Source organism: Chelonia mydas, chromosome 3 (genome assembly GCF_015237465.2).
Source record: "Chelonia mydas isolate rCheMyd1 chromosome 3, rCheMyd1.pri.v2, whole genome shotgun sequence".
Taxonomy (NCBI): domain Eukaryota; kingdom Metazoa; phylum Chordata; order Testudines; family Cheloniidae; genus Chelonia; species Chelonia mydas.
The window spans coordinates 139750064-139768338 of record NC_057851.1 but is presented as its reverse complement, the minus strand read 5'-3'; the positions used below and the strand labels follow the sequence as shown (position 1 = coordinate 139768338).

Here is an 18275-nt window from a genome sequence, read left to right as displayed (position 1 = left end):
AACCCTAGGCCCCAGCCCTTGAAGGCTGAAATGTAGAACACTCACTTAGCTCCACACTCCCCTCTGGGCCACATGGGCTGGCCAGCTGGCTCCTGAACACCAGCTCATTCCATTGGCTGTAGCTGTTTTTAACTACACAAAGTAACTGCAGGGAATCCATTTACTTCAGCAAGGTCTGTGCTTGCCTTTTTTCCCCGAGGCCCTAATGGCAGGCCATTAATATCTCTTTCATAACAGTATGTCTCGCATACTGTAACTACTACTTAAGGGGCTCCCCCCCCCCGTGCACCTACTTATCAAAGTTAATGTATTACTGTGGTATTTAAACACTATACAAGCAATGTAAATCTAGTGTATCTAATTAATTTATGTTTTTATGATTTGTACTATCATGGCACCTATTTTATTTGGTGTTGGGGCTTCATTGTGCTAGGTAATTTACCGATACGCAGTAAGAAACAAAGATCTTACAGCAGGGGTGGGCAAATTTTTTGGCCTGAGGGCCACATCAGGGTTCTGAAACTGTATAGAGGGCAGGTGTAGTGTATTAAATTGCTCCCCCATAGGAATGTGCTACTTATGGTGTACTACTTACGGCTGGCTCTGAGCAGCATGGTCAGGGGACAGGGAGCAGGGGGGGTTGGATGGGCAGGAAGTGGGAGGGGACGGATAGGGGGTGGGGGCCAGGCTGTTTGGAGAGGCACAGCCTTCCCTACGCGGGTGTAGTGTGTTAAATTTCTCCCCATAGAAATGTGCTACTTATGGTGTGCTACTTACGGCTGCCAGTCCTGGTGCTCTGTATGTAGCACTTTCCTACAGGGAGCAATTTAATACACTACACGCAGCAGCTCTTGCAGCCACGCTGCCCGGCAGGAGCTCAGAGCCTCACCACCCAGAGCACTGGCAGCATGGCAAGCTGAGGCTGCGGGGGAGGAGGGACAGCAAGGGAGGGGCCAGGGGGTAGCCTCCCCAGCAGGGAGCTCAAGGGCTGGGCAGGACAGTCCCGTGGGCCGGGTGTGGCCCATGGGCTGTAGTTTACTCACCTCTGCCTTACAGTCTAAATAGACAAGACAGACAAAAGTTGGGAGAAAGGACTAAATTATTATTCCCATTGTACAGATAAGGAGCTGAGTCATAGAGGGTGCATCTACACCATCAAAAGGCGCCCATGGCACGGAGTCTTAGAGCCTGGATCTACAGATTCAGGCTTGCACTACAAGGCAAAAATCAGCGGTATAGATGTTCCCACTCAGGCTCTGAAACCTAGTGAGGGCAGGTTTCAAAGATCAAACTCCAGCCTGAGTGGGGACATCTACACTGCTATAGCATGAACCCACATCTGTAGATTAGGGCTGTGAGACACACTGGTGTGGGTCCTTTTTTGCAGTGTAGTCAAACCCTAAGAGATCAAGCCACTTGCCCAAAGTTATGGATCACAAAGTACAGGTATGATATAATCACAATCTACTTCTGCATGTACTCTCCCATACGAAATGCAAACCCAAGGATTTTTTTAATATAAGTCTGAATTTTATACCCACTTATGTGTATATGATAATAGGCAGACCTAATTCCCCCATCCTAAATAAAAAGAACAAATACCCGTTTTGCTGTTAAAGAACTAAAAAACTGCAGAACATGTTTAAAAATTGGGAACTTTCTTAGTGCAATCATGAAACATCCTTTTTGAACTGAATAAATGATGCTTCATAGCCAATACTGATAGCACTAAAAGGAGTGCTTTTCAGTGGAAATCTAGTGCATTATTATGCATCACATTATTGGAAAGATAGGTAGCAAAGGAAAAATGTATGTAAACTCCAGTGGCAGGAAGCCTTGAGATGGTAGAATGCAACAGATGCTAAAAGGTATAGTTGCCTTCCAACTAATAGTGACTGGATCTGAAAATCCCACTATAATATTAGTACTAATGTATTGTTAATTATTACAAGCTTCCAAAAGAACAAAAAGTAGCATTCGGAGGTCTGTCCTGGTAACCATGACAGTGAGTGTAAACATACATAATAATTAAGGGTTCAACTGTGACACTTAGACAAAGATTATAGTAAAACCTAAGGGAAAGAACTGGAAGGCAGAATACCTCCTGAAGCTCCAGGCGCGTAGATGCTCCCTGTGGGGACAGTTTACAGCACTCCACTGGGCTAGCTAGGTCCATTGTTTAGGGAGCATGGAACTATGGCCCTGCCCTTAGTCCTGCACCCACAGGGGAATAAAGGACTGAATTTCTGGCTGGCAGTTATGTGAGAGAATGCAAAAGGCAGGATCTAGCTCTTCATGAAGGTGGTTTGTTTTTTTTTTGTATGTGGTCTTGTGGTTCAATCAATGGTTCACTTTATTTCTCAGCTCTGCCACAGACTTCCTGTGTGGTTTTGAGCAAGACATCTGGTCTCTTTGCCCTCATGTGTAATGTGAGCCTTCTACCATGTTGGGTTGGCACGAAGAAGGGAGTTTAATTTTCTAGGGGTTCCTTCTAAAAACCTAAAACATGAGCTTAAGCCCCTCCCAGAAACCTGGGAAACAATATATACTACCCTAGGCACCCTTGATAAGAAATACTTCCCCCCATCACAAGCATTGAGTGCAGGGGTTTAAAAGGAGCATTTTCGGGGTGGGTGTGTGGGGGAAACAACAGAACACACTTGGGAAAACCAGCAATTAATAAATTAAGACTCCCATCCCCCCAGGGTGTCCTAGCAATAGTCCTAACCTCAGTCTGACTCTTACAGCTGTGAGTGTCTAATGCTTTCTAACTATTTCCCTCCTTCCCAGCTTCCCCACTCACAGTGTTGTCATCCAGAGTTGATGGAGTCCAGGAATTCTGGCAGGTCAGTCTCCAGGCCCTAAAGGAAGTGCTGCCGGGGCTGCTGTGGGAGCTCTACCGCCTGATGTCATTTCAGCTTTGATTGCTGTGTTGGGAATCCCCCACTGGAGTCCCTCAGGTAGGCTGCTGCTCTCAGTAGCTTCAGTCCAAGTCACGTCAGAGCCTCGTCTGTGCTGTCTGCTACCGCTGTTCTGTCTGCTGCCTTGAAACCCCCTCAGCTCAGCTCTGTCCACTGCCTCAAGGCCACCTGCTGTCTTTAAGATGCCTCTGTGCTGAGTCTTCAGAGCGGGATTAGTAGCATGTAGGTCCCTTGACAGAGTCTACCAGGGACAGTCTGGTAGCAGGATACAGGAGACTGTCTCTTCACTTATTCGTACTTTTTCCAGGCACTGCTACAGAACTGTGTCAGGCAACAGTCTTTGTCAGGGTGACTTCTTCACTCCAGGCACATTTGGAGTTGAATGCCTGTCACTTAATGCCCCAACAGGGCCAACAGCACGTTATTGCTCCCAAACTCAAAACCTAACCATTTTAACCAAAATGCCCCAGATTGTCACATAACTGCAATGTAAATGAGGCTCATTGAGACATTCCCCCTTACTCACCAGCAGATGCTGTCAGAGACTACCTCCCCCATGAAGCCTCTGTCTATCTGGGGTTCTCAAGTAGCTGTATGCTGCTCCTCTCCCTGTTCACCAATAAGTCAATAACAAGCTCCTTACTTTCAAGGGCTTGAGGATTTACAGTAAAAGGAGAATAATAATCCCTTTCCTCCATCTTTTGCCTGCTCTGTCTATACAGTGTGACAGATTCAGACCAGAAGAATATAAGAGGGTGCTGGAAGGCAGGTATATCAGCCTTCAGAATGAGCAGGCCCTTGTTCTCTGGATATCCAAACCAAGGCTACTCCAGGCCAATTAAGACACCTGCTGCCAATTAACCAGTTAAGGCCATTAGGCTAATGGAGACAGCTGGAACCAATCAAGGTCCCACTTATACTTTTTAAAGCTCTCCTTCCAGTGCCCTCCAGGAGGCTGAGGTGAAAAGAGCTGGAGGAGAGGAAGTGTTACTGAATCCTGAGGTAAGGGTGAAGCTAGGAAAAGGGGACCATGGGGGAAGTAGCCCAGGGAATCAAAGTGGTGTCAGTGATGAAGGGAAAGCTACCAACAGCTGCTACCATTAGGGTTGCTGGGCTGGAACCTGGAGTAGAAGATGGGCTGGGGTTCTTCCCCCCTCCCCCCCATACTCTATAGAGATCCCTTGGAGAAAGGAAGCAGAACTTGGTCCAGGCAGGAGGCTGAACTGCACCTACTAAGCTCTATGGAGCAACAGAGACTGTGGGGTATTCCCTATTCCCATCTCCCATACTGGCCGGTGATGAAAGTAACTTAATAGGCTGTGACTCTTGCTGCTACAGTGAGAATGGGAGGTCACACTGTGGCCTTATTGAGTTTCTAAGGCCACTGAAACCGCCAAGGAGTGTGGGACCCACCAATATAGGCTTGGGACTTTGTCACAGATTGCAACATTTTTTGGGAAGGGACTGTCTCTTACTATGTATTTATACAGTGCTCAGTACAATTGATTCCTAATCTTGCTTAGGGCCTCTAGACATTACTATAACAAATAATATTAAATAGACAACATAAAAGACATTTTAAAGGAACATTTAAAAGTGAAGAATTCAAACAGCAATAACAAAATGCCAAGAACCCAATTGGAAACCAACCAAACCTAAATATTATCCTATTTAAAATGTCCAAAACTATAAATATTATAAAAAGTTTAAAGGGAATTGGATCTGAAAATATTTTAGTTTACAACCTAGATTGCTTGCCATTTTGTTTCATATTTAATTGTCTTATTTAGATGGCAACCAATGTGTGAAGGGGAAGGAAATTAGAGAGATGGTACAGCAAGATGCTAGCCCACCACTATGAATTTAGAAGGAATATTTTACTCCCAGAATTAAAACGCTAGCAGTAACTTCAGCAAAGACACACATTCAGCAGATTTTCTTTTTTTTATTCATTGCTTGGTCAGTTGAAGACCTGAAGGCAATAAATTCCACTGGTACTTAACTGAGCGGTGATAAATAGTTTGGAAATCATTGAGCCCCCAGTTCTGTTTGAGTCATTTGCATTTATATGTTTCAAGTTTGCAGCAGAATAAATTTGCTCTGTGTTGAGACAGTGATGACATCATGAGGACAGACAAAAACCTTTTACACAAATAGGCAAAAGTGGATTTCCTGAGAACTGTGCATTCAACAGTAGAACTAGTAATTAAACTTCATTGTAATTTCATTATTACCATATTTTTCAATTTACAGTTTCCTAAATGAGGACATGGCATGAGATGAACTTTGCACAATAACTATGAAAATGTGAAGGCTCTCTCATTGGATTAATTGCAAAGAAGTCTTTCTAAAGTAAACATTTCCTTCTTGAAATGAGGATGTGTCCTAAATTGAACATATGCTTCCAGATTCAAATAGAATAGTCAGCAGCTACCAGTAAAATAATTTACAGAGCAAATTTGACTTACAGTGCAATTAACCAGGAAAAATAAAGCATGAGCAGTTTGTATATTTAATAGATCATTGAGAATACATTATAGCAGTGTAATATACAATTTAACTGACTTTTTTTATTATGGACAGGCAGTCATCTCCATAGAAAAAGGTTGTAACAAGGTTTAATTTATAGAATAGATTGGTCACTTGCCTTTACTTCCTCTATTTTTTAAAAAAATATTCATCTGTGAGCAGATGAAAGATTTCCTAATTTGTGACAAATTGGACAAGCTGCTTCTAATATATGGGTGTAATTATCTGGGAACCAAAACATAGTGCTCTTTCAGGGAATCTGCTAATACTGGGTTATATGAATAAGTGATAGTTACTGCTATGTTTAAGACCATGAGGAAATCAATAATTTTACATTTGTTGTGTGGTGAATAAGGCAAGGGGGGGCACACATTGAATAATGAGGATAAAAATAAATGTTGAACAGCTACCTCATTTAAGGCCTGATCCTATGACATAGTAAACAGTGGATGTCTTTCCACTGGCTTCCAAGAGGTTTGGATCAGGCTTTGAATGAGCACCCTGTACATTGAATGAGGCAAAGGTACTGGGGGAAAAAAATATAAATCATGCATATGCACTAGGAGGTTGTTGCCAAGGCAACCTTATTTCTGGTATTGACTTTGAATACTTAATAACATTCTTTTAACATAGGTATAGATCTACTGCCTACAATCTAAGACACTATTCTAGTCGGAAAGACACAGGCAGAGGGCAGCTTATTAAAACTGTAATTCACTTACAAAAATAAAACTTTATATCTCAAATGTGGCTTCTCAATTCTGTTTCTTGGGGTTGTGGAAATTCAGTGGAAAGCACTATGGTGTTGCTTCTATTAGATACTTTCTTAGTAGTTTCAGGAAGCCGTGCTTAAGAATAAGTCTAGTTCATCAGCCCTGTTAACTTCAAGCCTTCTTTGTGCTTCTGAAATTATTTAAATGGCCAGATGTAGGTTCTCCATGTCTAGAAGAATCTTCCAGTGGCATAGAACCAGTAGAGTCAGTTCAGTGCTATGCTCTATCCTAGCCCCCTTGTTGCAGGACATGGTTGAGGAATGAGGAACTTGACCAGACCATCCTTTTTGCTCCATTGATCCTTGGGCTGCTGGAATGGTGCAATTTAGAGCAGCTCAAAGATCAAGTCGTCACAAAAGAGGCTTAAGTCCACCTTTATGCCGCCACTGGACACTGAAGAGCCTGTTTTGAGGAAATGTTGGGGAAGTCTTCGCAAGTTTTGCCCTTATGGAAAGTGATCCTGTATTTTTATCTCTTCTTTCATAATTGGGATGTATTGAACTTGCCTGATGCTGGGAAGCCCCAAATTAAAAGCACTTTAAGGCCAATTGTTTAAAAATCTACTTGAGCAAGGTGGGACAGATGGTGAGCACTGAGGCCACTACTTCTACCTGTGGGGGAAAAAACAAAACTAAACTAAACTTTAATTTCAAAATGTGGCCCAGGGTCCATTTCCTGCACTGTGAATGGTGGTGCAAGCTCAGTTGCAGGATTGGGACCCAAGGCTGGTGATTTATTCACCACAGAACCAATGTTGATGTGTTCATCAGTGTTGTAGTCACTAGTTGTGGGAAGAAAAGGTAGGGAAGGACTGCATGCTTCCTAGAAATTCCAATTTGCCTTCTGGTTGATATTTTTTTTCAGAAGTGTTGAATTCAGCCTGCATCTCTAGAGGAATAATATTGAAAGCAGCTCAGTGGTATGTAATTACAGCATGGATCTATACAAAACTGTGGGGGTGTTCAGACTTCACTAGGAACACTTGTTCCTTTGAATTCCCATGGAAGTTTGGGATTCAAAAATGTTGTCAATGATTCCCTTTCTGCAGGTGATTATGTGCATTCCACCTATAAATCACTCACTGCAAAAGTGGGTAGGAGCCTGATAGCCATAAGATGGGGAGGAAGGATTCAAATGATTTAAGCAGGTGGAAGGGAGAGCTTAAAACCACTATCATAAAGAGGGCTGAATATAATTAAACATAAGCAGGGGCTTAGTGAAAACCAGTTTGGATGTAGATATTATTCTCTCAGAGAGGTTAGTCTATCTATAGATGAAGGTTAACTAAAAATTCTCTGGCCTCTGTTTGGCTAATTACTGATCTTAAAATTAAGCTATTTAAAATGCAGTTTCATCTAATTAGTTTATAACCTGCATTCATAGAAAATCCATTTGATACATCGCCCACCCAATTATCCCTATTCAAGTTAGCATTTGGATAAGGAGGTGGGATTTGTCCTGCATCCCCAAGTGCAGAAAACTAAGGCCTCTGGTGAGCAACAAGCAAGTTGCAAGCAAGCACACGGTTTTCCACCAAGAATACCTTGCCTGAAGGTCCAAGTTCTAGGGACTAAACAAGAACATCTCAGCTGAACTAGGATCAATCAAGCCAGGGGAGAAGGCTTAGGCTGGAGAGTTATGTGGAGTTATTTTGGGATTACATTTTTGGTAATGAACCAGTCCCTAGGAGGGGTGACTTGACTCTGCATGCCAGATCCTCAGCCCTGGTTAAGTCCCCTGCAAGTGCTTGATCTCTTCCAGTGACTTCAGTGGATACAAGATCATGCCCTAAGTATAAAGCTTATGTTTGGAGCTGGTTAGGGTCTGTCCCAGCTTACAAGGCATTACAGGAAACAATCTGAATCACAAATAAATATCCAATTTTTAGCAAAAGAAATAAACAGACATACTTGTATCTGGCAGTGAAACATTTTTTTTCTCTGCCTCCTCCTCCACATGTACCCAATTTCTATCCATAATGATCATGCCACTGTACACAAAGGTGACCCAAGGATTTGGGGGATGGTTAGTCTGGGATAAACCTGGATTGTTCTGTCTCATTTAATATAAAATTATGCATCCATCGCATGGGATAGCGAGGATCCCTCTAGTACCTGCTATAGGAGTGGATTCCAGCTGTGTTGTAATTTCAGTCATAGCAATCAGTTTGCACTGATTTACTTTTTGCAGTCTATCTTTGCAAGGAGCAAGGCTAGAGACTTACTTTTCTTAAAGAAACTGAGAGCCAAAATTCTTATGTGCCACAAAGGACTGCTCTGTTATAAGAAACTACCAGAAGCCTAAGAGATGAAAGCATAGCTAAGCAACTTGTTGGCATGATGAAGAGCACACTTCAGTCTAGGTTCTGACATATGCATTTTCTACCTGCTTCTTATTTTTTTTCTGTTGGCAAAGCTAATGAATGGAATCTGTAAAGCCCATTGTCATCTTGAAGAAAAGGGAGAGTGCAGTGTCAAAAAAAAAAAAAAAAAAAACCCACACCCTAACAAAGAGGAGACTATTGGGAGGTGCTACCTAAAATCTTGTATGTAGATGGGCCAGAAGATAAATGGTCAGTCACTGATGGAAGTCAGATGGACCGTTTTTGACCAGAGGATTTGATCCCTAGTATCAGTAGACCCAAGTGTTTTGTCAATATACCAATAGAAATCCTTTATGAAATCTAATGATGTTTATATGATATTTGAATCATTTTGTTCTAGACTTCTAACAAAATAAGACTAGTGGACTAAAAAGAACTTCATTTATATAGAGCCAGAACATAGTAAAGTGAAAGATTTTGCATCTGCTCTGGAAAAGATGTGTAAATATATGGACAGTGAGATTTCAAGACATGGGAAGATGGACAGAGTTTTATTGATAGTTTCTCCTCACATTCAAAAATTTACATTGAAAGTCATAAAATGAAATTGTGGCCAAATAGATTCATATCAGTACACATTTCAGAATTGTCAAAGTTATTCCTGTTTTCAGGGTGGGTGCATGAAATGATTACAGGAAATGGACTCAGAAAAAGAATTAGATCCAGATTATTACATTCTTGAGGCCTGATTCTACTCCCTTTGAAGTCAACAAAAAAGAATCTCATTGACTTTAATAGGCTTTGTATTGGGTCTCTGATCAGGGACCAGCTACCCTAATTTAAAGAAAAGACAACTGCCTAGCTGTTTATCATTAAATAGCTATGTTCATCCCCAAACTGCATCACTCCTTGGAGACCAAAAATAAGATAAAACAAACCTATTAGAGGAGATTATGGTTAAACTCAGATTTGAACTAGATAATGTGATTACAGGGAGGGAGGAGGGATTAGAGAAATGAGGAAGGAGAAATAATCACTCTGAATCCCATGGTGTTCTAAAATAGCTCTTGGCCACTTGAGTAGATGGCTCTATTCAGATATAATAGATCTAATCCTACTTCCATAACAAAATCCATGTACGATTCCCAGCATATGTGTGCACTTGGTGCAAGCAGCTCATGGCCCTCAAAGACCAAGTACGGGCTCTTGAGGCCAGAGTGGCTGACCTGGAGGAGCTAAGGAAGACAGAGGTACATAGACACAATAGAGTGGCCTCACGCTGCCATATGACCACCTCTATGCTGTTGAGGAGGATGAAAGTGTTGGGGAAGGAGAACGTCAGACTGGAGTGGAGGGAAACAATTCCATAGTTGGGACCTTCCTTCCAGATGATATCATAGTATCCTCTTCCACTGAGGATACCCCTCTAGGGGAGGAAATCCCAGTTATTAGGAAGAGACGGGTAATAGTAATGGGGGATTAAATTATAAATAGTTGGGATTGTGATGACCAGGAGAACCACATGGTGAATTGCCTGCCAGGACTGAAGGTTACAGATCTCTCGAGACATCTAGACAAACTTATTTGCAGTGCTATGGAGAAGCCAATGGTTGTGGTACATGTAGGTACCAGTGACATAGGGAAAGGTAGGAGAGAGGTCCTGGAGGCCAAATTTAGGCTGCTAGGTAAGAGATTAAAGTCCAGGACCTCCAAGGCAGCAATTCTCTGAAATGCTTCCAGTTCCACATGTAGGGCCAGTTAGACAGGCAGAACTGCACTGTCTGAATGTGGATGAGATGATGGTGCAGAGAGGGAGGTTCTAGGTTCATAAGGAATTGGGGAACCTTTTGGGAAAGGAGGAGCCTATACAAGAAGGGTGGGCACTGCCTAAACCAAAATGGAATGAGACTGCTAGCATGTAACATTAAAAAGCTCATAGATGAGCTTTTAAAATAAGGGCTGGGGGAAAGCCGACAGATGCGGAGGACCACATGGTTTGGACAGACATCCCTTAGGGGAGGATCTATTAACAAGGATTCTCTATATCCTAGTAAAGAGAAGAGGATAGTAGTTGATAAAGTACAGGTAGGAACTGAAGAGAAACAGCCAAATGAAAGAGTCCAATTCAATCACATCACATGAAGGCAGACAACTAAATACTGACAAATTTTATAAGTGCTTGTATAGAAATGCTAAGATGGGTGCACCTGAGTGTCTGGAATTAAATGAGGATATGGATATAATAGGCAGCATAGAAATGACAGAGCAGGTTGAACTGGTGGGGGAGCAGCACTATATGTGAAGGAAAGCATAGAATCAAATGTAGCTATTGAGGTGAAAAATCTGAGAAACTGTCCCAGATTGAGGTGTGAATAGAGGAAGTTTTGGAAGAAAATGATACTTTAAACAGTTAAGTCACCAGGACTAGATGGTTTTCGCTCAAGAGTTCTGAAAGAAGTCATATATGAAATTGCAGAACTACTAACTGTGGTATGTAACCTAATCACTTTAATGATCTTCTGTACCAGATAATCTGAGGATAGCTAATGTGATGCCATTTTTTTATAGACTGCTCCAGAGGTGAATCTGGCAATTACAGGCCAGTAAACCTAATTTCAGTACCCAGCAAATTGTTTGGAACTATAGTGAAGAACAGAATTATCAGATACATAGATGAACACAATTTGTTGGGGAAGAGTCAACATGGCTTTTGTTAAGGGAAATCATGCCTCAACAATCTATTAGAATTCTTTGAGAGGGTCAGCAAACATGTGGACAAGTTGATCCAGTGTATATAGCATGCTTGGATTTTCAGAAAGCCTTTAACAAGGTCCCCTACTAAAGTCTCTTAAGCAAAGTAAGCTGTCATGGGATAAGAGAGAAGGTCCTCTCATGGATAAGTAACAATCACATACAATATGATGGGGCCTAAATTAGCTGTTACCACTCAAGAAAGAGATCTTGAGTCATTTTGGATGCTTCTCTGAAAATATCTGCTCAATGTGCAGCAGCAATTAAAAAAAGCTAACAGAACGTTAGGGACCATTAGGAAAAGGATAGATAATAAGACAGTAAATATCATAATGCCTCTATATAAATCCATGCTACACTCACATTCTGAATACTGAGTGCAGTTCTGGTTGCCCCATTTCAAAAAAGATACATTACTAATATAAAAGGTCCTAGAGAAGGGCAACAAAATATGACTAGGGATATGGAACAGCTTCCACATGAGTAGAGATTAGAAAGATTGGTACTTTTCAACTTGGAAAAGAGATGAGGGGATATGATAGGGGTCTATAAAATCATGAATGGTATGGAGAAAATAAAGAAGTGTAATGGTGTTGCACTCACCTCTTGCAAGTGCCTCCTGGCCAAGTGCATGGGCCTGCATTCTCTCTCTTGATGGTGGGTCTTTGATGACTCAACCCTCCGGCCAAGTCATACAGAGTCTGTCTGTGAGATAAAAGAAAAGCAAACCCAGTTCAGGGTACAAGTCCAACCGGGGCCTCTCAGTGCCCTCTGTGATGTCTGTCTCAGTTTGTCCCTGCTCCAGAATAGAGCAGTACCCCACAGCTCCTTCCCTGGATGCAATGTCTTTGCCCTCTCAGGGCCTTTCTGGCCCTAGCTCTTCAGCTGGGCCACTGCAGTACAGTGCCTTTTCTGGGGTGCCTCAAAGTACAGGCCATTTGCTCAGTAGCTGTTGAGGGGGACCAGGCCCACCCTCTACTCCAGGTCCCAGCCCGAGACCCTATAGATAGCAGCCATCCACAATGTCACTTTAAATGAACTGTGTTGCTACTATAATTTCCTGGGCCACTTCCTCATGACTCCTGCACATTCTTCACCCTTACCTCAGGGCCAGGGCCTTGTCCTTGTGGAGTCCCAGCAGCCAGCCTGGAGCACCATCCACTCTTAGCCACCTCTAGCAAGGAACTGTTCTCAGTGTGGCCCTGCAGCTCTTCTTATACTAGCCTGCTGGGCCCTGACTGGTTGCTTCCCACACAGCCACTCTAGGCAGGTCGGAGAATCTCTCTACTGCCCTTTTCTGGGGCTGGGTGTGGCAGGGCCACAAGGCCTCCAGCAGAGGGCCTCAGGACCTAGTCCACTCCATCACCGGAAGTGTAATTTACTTCTTCACATAACACAAGAAACAGGGGTCAGCCAATGAAATTAATAGGCAGCAAGTTTAAAACAACAAAAGGAAGTACTACTTCACACAACACACCATCACCTTGTAGAATTCATTGCCAGAGATATTGTGAATGCCAAAAGTATAACTGGGCTAAAAAAATTAGGTAAGTTCATGGAGGATAGGTCCATTGATGGCTATTAGCCAAGATGGTCAGGGATGCAACCCCATGCTCTGGGTGTCCCCAAACTCCTGCCTGCCGGATGCTGGGACTGGACAACAAGGAATGGATCACATATCAGTTGCCCTGTTTTATTCATTCCCACTGAATCATCTGGCATTGGCTTCTGTCAGAAGACAGGATACTGGGCTAGGTGGACCATTGGTCTGACCCAGTATGGCCATTCTTCTGGTCTTATGTTCACATTGATTTCAGTGGGAGCAGGTCTAAAAGTGTTGAGTGCTGTGTAGTGAAGAATCACACAACTGTCTGAATTTCCTAAACCAACTACTTACTGTTAATCACTCACAGAAAAGAAGTGACAAAAATGAGAGCTGGAATTAGGAATCTAACCAACTTTTACTCAATTTTCCCTCTACACTCTTTTGCACCCTGTCTCCACACTAACCAATTAAATGCAGGTGCAAGCTTGAATATTGTTCCATCTTTTGAGTATTCTCATGCATGTTTAGCTGAAAGTAACATAGAAAGCCCCTAGTGTTATAATTAACCCCTGTAAAGAATAGCTTCCCCAGGCTAGCACATACAAATCATCAACCCGCCCCCCTTCCCCCCCCCCCCTGCAAATTAAGCCCCTCCATTTATTTCCTCTCTTTCTCCCCTGTTATCAATAAAGCCATTTAGGGTTTTCTGATACTTTTAGGCCAAATTCTGAATTAGGAAGCATTGTTCAAAACAGTGGGCCATCTCCTCAGCTGGTTTAAATTAGTGTAGCTCCATTGACTTCATCCTGGCTTCAGTGACTGCAGCAGAGCTACATCAGCTAAGTAGCTGGCCCAGAGACTGTATCCTGGGGAGACCTAGATGCAGCCTTAACATCTGGTCAAAGCTATCTATGTTGTCCAACTGGAAACATAACTTCCATATCAGGGTAAGGCAAAAGTGTTTCAAAAGTTTCCCTCCCATATAATATTTCCAAATTTTCAGCATGACATTTTATCCTTGACAAAATATAACTGATTTACATGTCTCCTAATCTCTTGACCACTTGCAATCACACCATATGTCAGTGAACACAGTACCTATTTGATTACAATTTTATTCCACTTTCTCATCTCTCCTTCCCTCTTCTCTGGCTAACACCTGTGTAGGAGAGAACACATTTCATTTTTATTTGCTTTTGTGTTCTCTTACTTGTTTAGCTTGTATTTTTCTTACAAATATTTTGCTATTTGGGGTCTTAGCTCTTAAGAAAGAATCTGATTCTAAGAGATCAAAACAGCTCATTTTGGCTTTCCTGCCTTATTAGAAGAATAGCATATGAAAAAAATAAAATATTTTGCATACACTGGTTCATCCCTATGTCTGAATGTTTGCCTTTCTCTTTTACTTTTTTCAGTGGTTCCACCAAGACCTCTCCCAGCCTGTTTGATGCAGGGTAGTAAACAGCTGATATGTTTTATGAGTATGTGCTATATAATTGTTCTTTAACAATGTGTGAAAATCCTTACATGCGAATTGAGGACCAATGCCTGATACGACTTTGGCTGGCTGCCTGAGTGCATTAAACACATTTCTTAAGAATTTGCTGGCATATTATCTAAAGCTGTTTCATCTGGACACCTTGAACATGAGTCAGCTAATAAGAGTAACATTTGCCCACCTTCCTTTGCAGCATCCATATCCGCTGTCTGACATGGGTTTTCACTGAGACTATTTCCATTAGTAGCAATATAAAGAGCCTGCGGACTCTAGTTATGCTGTGCTTTCAGTAACTCTGCATCCTGACCTAAACTTGGCTACTCATGACAGCTTTCTTTTTAATTAGGCCAGCGTGGACTTCACACAATTCTGGCAACAATCTGACTTGAGAGGACTTTGATGTTGCCAGATGAAAAATCTGCAACAGACCTTTGTTAGTCAACCACAGTCTTGTCTTTTGGACAACATGCCTGACATTTTAGGCCCCAAGAGATAGGGCAATGACCTGCTAAATCTCCTTGTACGCAGAAAAGGCCTCTTGCGCAGCACCTCTCATGATGGTTCCCTGAATGATCAAACACAGACTTTTCCAGGGGTCAGGAGCGATTGTGATAGTGGTGTCATAATAGATTCACGCTCCGCCTCTTAACCTCCATTTTCTTTTAGCTGATCCAGTTCTATACTTAATATCCCTGATTAGTAGTGGTTGAGAATGTTGCACCGTAGCCTTCACCTCTTCTTGTGGAAACTCCAACTGCTCCAGCTTCAGTTCCTATAACCTGGCCAGTTCATACCTTTGCTCCATCCTATGTGCATGGGGTTGCATAACACTGACTTTAATTTGGTTTTGCTCTAATTTCTTCTTTGCTTAGGGATACACTTTTCCTTGAAGGGGAAGAAATTTAGATTATTACTGTCAGAATGAAGTTTAATAAGTCTACCCATGTTTGAAGTAAGCTCTTGTTTTGGATAACTCAATTTCCCCATGTCCAAATGGTATCAGCACAATAGTTGTGGGGATTAAATGAAATTGGCCTAGAGAAAGAAGGTGCAGTTTATAAGGAGGGAAAGGTTCTTTCCAGTGGAGGTTATAAGTTATGCAGTAGAAAGGGTCCCTCCTGGGGAATTTATAATCCATTCAGAACTGCAGAATTTATATACCGTACAGAAGAGAGCTATGATCCCACACAACTGGCACCTGAGCCAAAGCCCATTGAAGACAATGAGAGTTTTTGCATTGACTTCAGTGGGCTTTGGATGAAACCCCTTGTCAACAATGTAAAAGTGGTTCAAGGGATTTTGCTCAAATGTTCCTAAATCAGTTACCCTGTAGACTGAAGAGCAGCTAGAAAATTTCAGCCTAGAAGGAGCATTCTCCAGAAAATTATGAGCAACTGAAAACAAGGAATAATGCTGAAATCATTTCAACCAAACGTCTGCGCTAATAAGGGAAATATGGTGCTACTATGTTACTCACTATTTCTGAAAGGGTTAGGGCTTCTCTATGTGGAGCATTAGTGCACAGCAAGCAGGGGTGTAAATCTATCATGCACTAAGTTTGCTGCACACTAAGTGGCCACATGGACCCTGCTACCATGCTCTAAAAGTTTTGTAAAGTACTGCTACTCCCATTTCAGACTCTCCATATAGACAAGCTGTCAAGGTTCCTTCCCCACTCTGAACTCTAGGGTACAGGTGTGGGGACCTGCATGAAAAACCCCCTAAGCTTATTTTTTACCAGCTTAGGTTAAAACTTCCCCAAGGTACAAACTATTTTACCTTTTGTCCCTGGACTTTACTGCTGCCACCACTAAGCATCTAACAAATATAACAGGGAAAGAGCCCACTTGGAAACATCCTTCCCCTCCAAATCCCCCCAAGCCCTACACCCCCTTTCCTGGGGAAGGCTTGATAAAAATCCTCACCAATTTGCAAAGGTGAACACAGACCCAAACCCTTGGCTCTTAAGAACAATGAAAAAGCAATCAGGTTCTTAAAAGAAGAATTTTAATTGAAGAAAAAGTAAAAGAATCACCTCTGTAAAATCAGGATGGTAAATACCTTACAGGGTAATTAGATTCAAAACATAGAGAATCCCTCTAGGCTAAACCTTAAGTTACAAAAAGACACAAACAGGAATATACATTCCATTCAGCACTTACTTTATCAGCCATTTAAACAAAACAGAATCTAACGCATATCTAACTAGATTGCTTACTGACTTTTTACAGGAGTTCTGACCTGCATTCCTATTCTGGTCCCAGCAAAAACAACACAGACAGAGAGAGAGAGAACTCTGTTTCCCCCCCTCCAGCTGTGAAAGTATCTTGTCTCCTCATTGGTCATTTTGGTCAGGTGCCAACGAGGTTGTCTTAGCTTCTTAACCCTTTACAGGTGAAAGTGTTTTTCCTCTGGCCAGGAGGGATTTAAAGGTGTTTACCCTTCCCTTTATATTTATGACACAAGCCCTTAGGTGTTTATTAACATAAACGTTGCCAATGCAACAGAAAAAGAAATAAAGGAGGTCACTAAGATCCTGATCCTAAGGCCCTGCAGAGACTTTCAAGTGTGGGTTAAAGTGGCTTAACTGTAATGGCATGAGTGGTCTCATTGATTTTTATCTGGACTACTCAGATGCTTAAAGTTGAGCATATGCATACGTCTGCAGGATCTGGGCTTTTTATTCTAGCTACTCTGCTCTTAGACTGAGTCAAGATTCTCATTGACTTAAACAAGATTTGGATCAGATCCTTTAAAGAACTTCTGTTCTCTCCATGACTCTGCTTATGGAAGTAGATTTCTTTTTTTTTAATCAAGTAAGCTTGTGCATGAATGTTCTCAGTCAAACTGTCTAATTTTAATAGATTTCCAGTCTACTGTGAGAGGTCAATAGGAACTGTAAAAGAAAGTATTGAAATCCTTGCCTAGTTTTTGTGGCTAACATTAACACTTCTTGAGACACACACACACACACCTTTCAACAAAATTAGGAAGAGGAGTAATTAAGATTACAAAAATATTTTTCCAACCAGCAAAACTTTACTGGTGGTTTAAACATAGTACTTTAATGATAGTTTTACCATACACATAAAAGTTATTGATTCAGCAAAATGTGGTTTATTTTGAAACCACTTATAAAATCATTCTCTGTGTGCCAACAGGAAAAAAATTATTTTCTTTATACCACAGTTTCCAAAATGTCTTTAACCCAATTTTCAAAATTGCCATGAAATGCACAAGAGAAAACAAAAACACAAGAAAGCAGTATCACAGACAGCACTTTTTTGGAAATTTCCCAGTGCAGAAACAGTGTAATAGATAGCCCATGTCTTCATTGGTAGAGGGGGAAAAAAAATTGTATCCACATTAATGAGGCTGTTCAGAGGATTGGACTTAAAAAAAAAAAAAATGAACACTAATCCAGAACAGCAAACAAAAACCCTCCTTTGAGGGAGAGATGGGAAATGACAACATACTTTCATTTTCCTACTTCTGGGGAAAGACTTTCAAAACAGCTCTGGGTACGACGTCCAAAAACTACATTCAGAGTAAAAGTATATAAACCACTACATTCAAAAGCATTAAGCATCTGTCATAAACCCACCAAGGTAAGGAAATTCAAAGTTAAGACTGTAACTTGATCCTTAACTCACACCTTTGTAGCCAGCACATATGGAATGACAGATCACCCACTGTTTAGAGACCACCGCAATGTAAAGTCAAAGGTAGAATTTCAGCTTTAACTCTGAATGCCTTTGCTCTTTAAGTTTTGAACCAGACCTGGAATTTTTAATGTATTTGTTGGTGTTTTCTCTTTATTTTTATTCCTTTTTCCAGTAACATGAATAAAAACAAATAAATAAAGTGTAGAGGCTGTATGTTTTGAAATTGTTTTTTTTATATTTTGGGCTCCTATAATTTTTCAGTGATCAGA

General features: G+C 41.6%; 1 long non-coding RNA gene across 1 annotated transcript; it reads right to left on the bottom strand.

The window, feature by feature from the left end:
* Positions 1-4952: 4952 nt before the first annotated feature.
* Positions 4953-12482, bottom strand: LOC122464835. The gene is made up of 3 exons (XR_006289229.1): positions 12401-12482; positions 11901-12002; positions 4953-6625 (listed from the first exon to the last, which is right to left on the bottom strand). It is a non-coding gene; the product is annotated as an uncharacterized LOC122464835 (long non-coding RNA).
* Positions 12483-18275: the final 5793 nt, after the last annotated feature.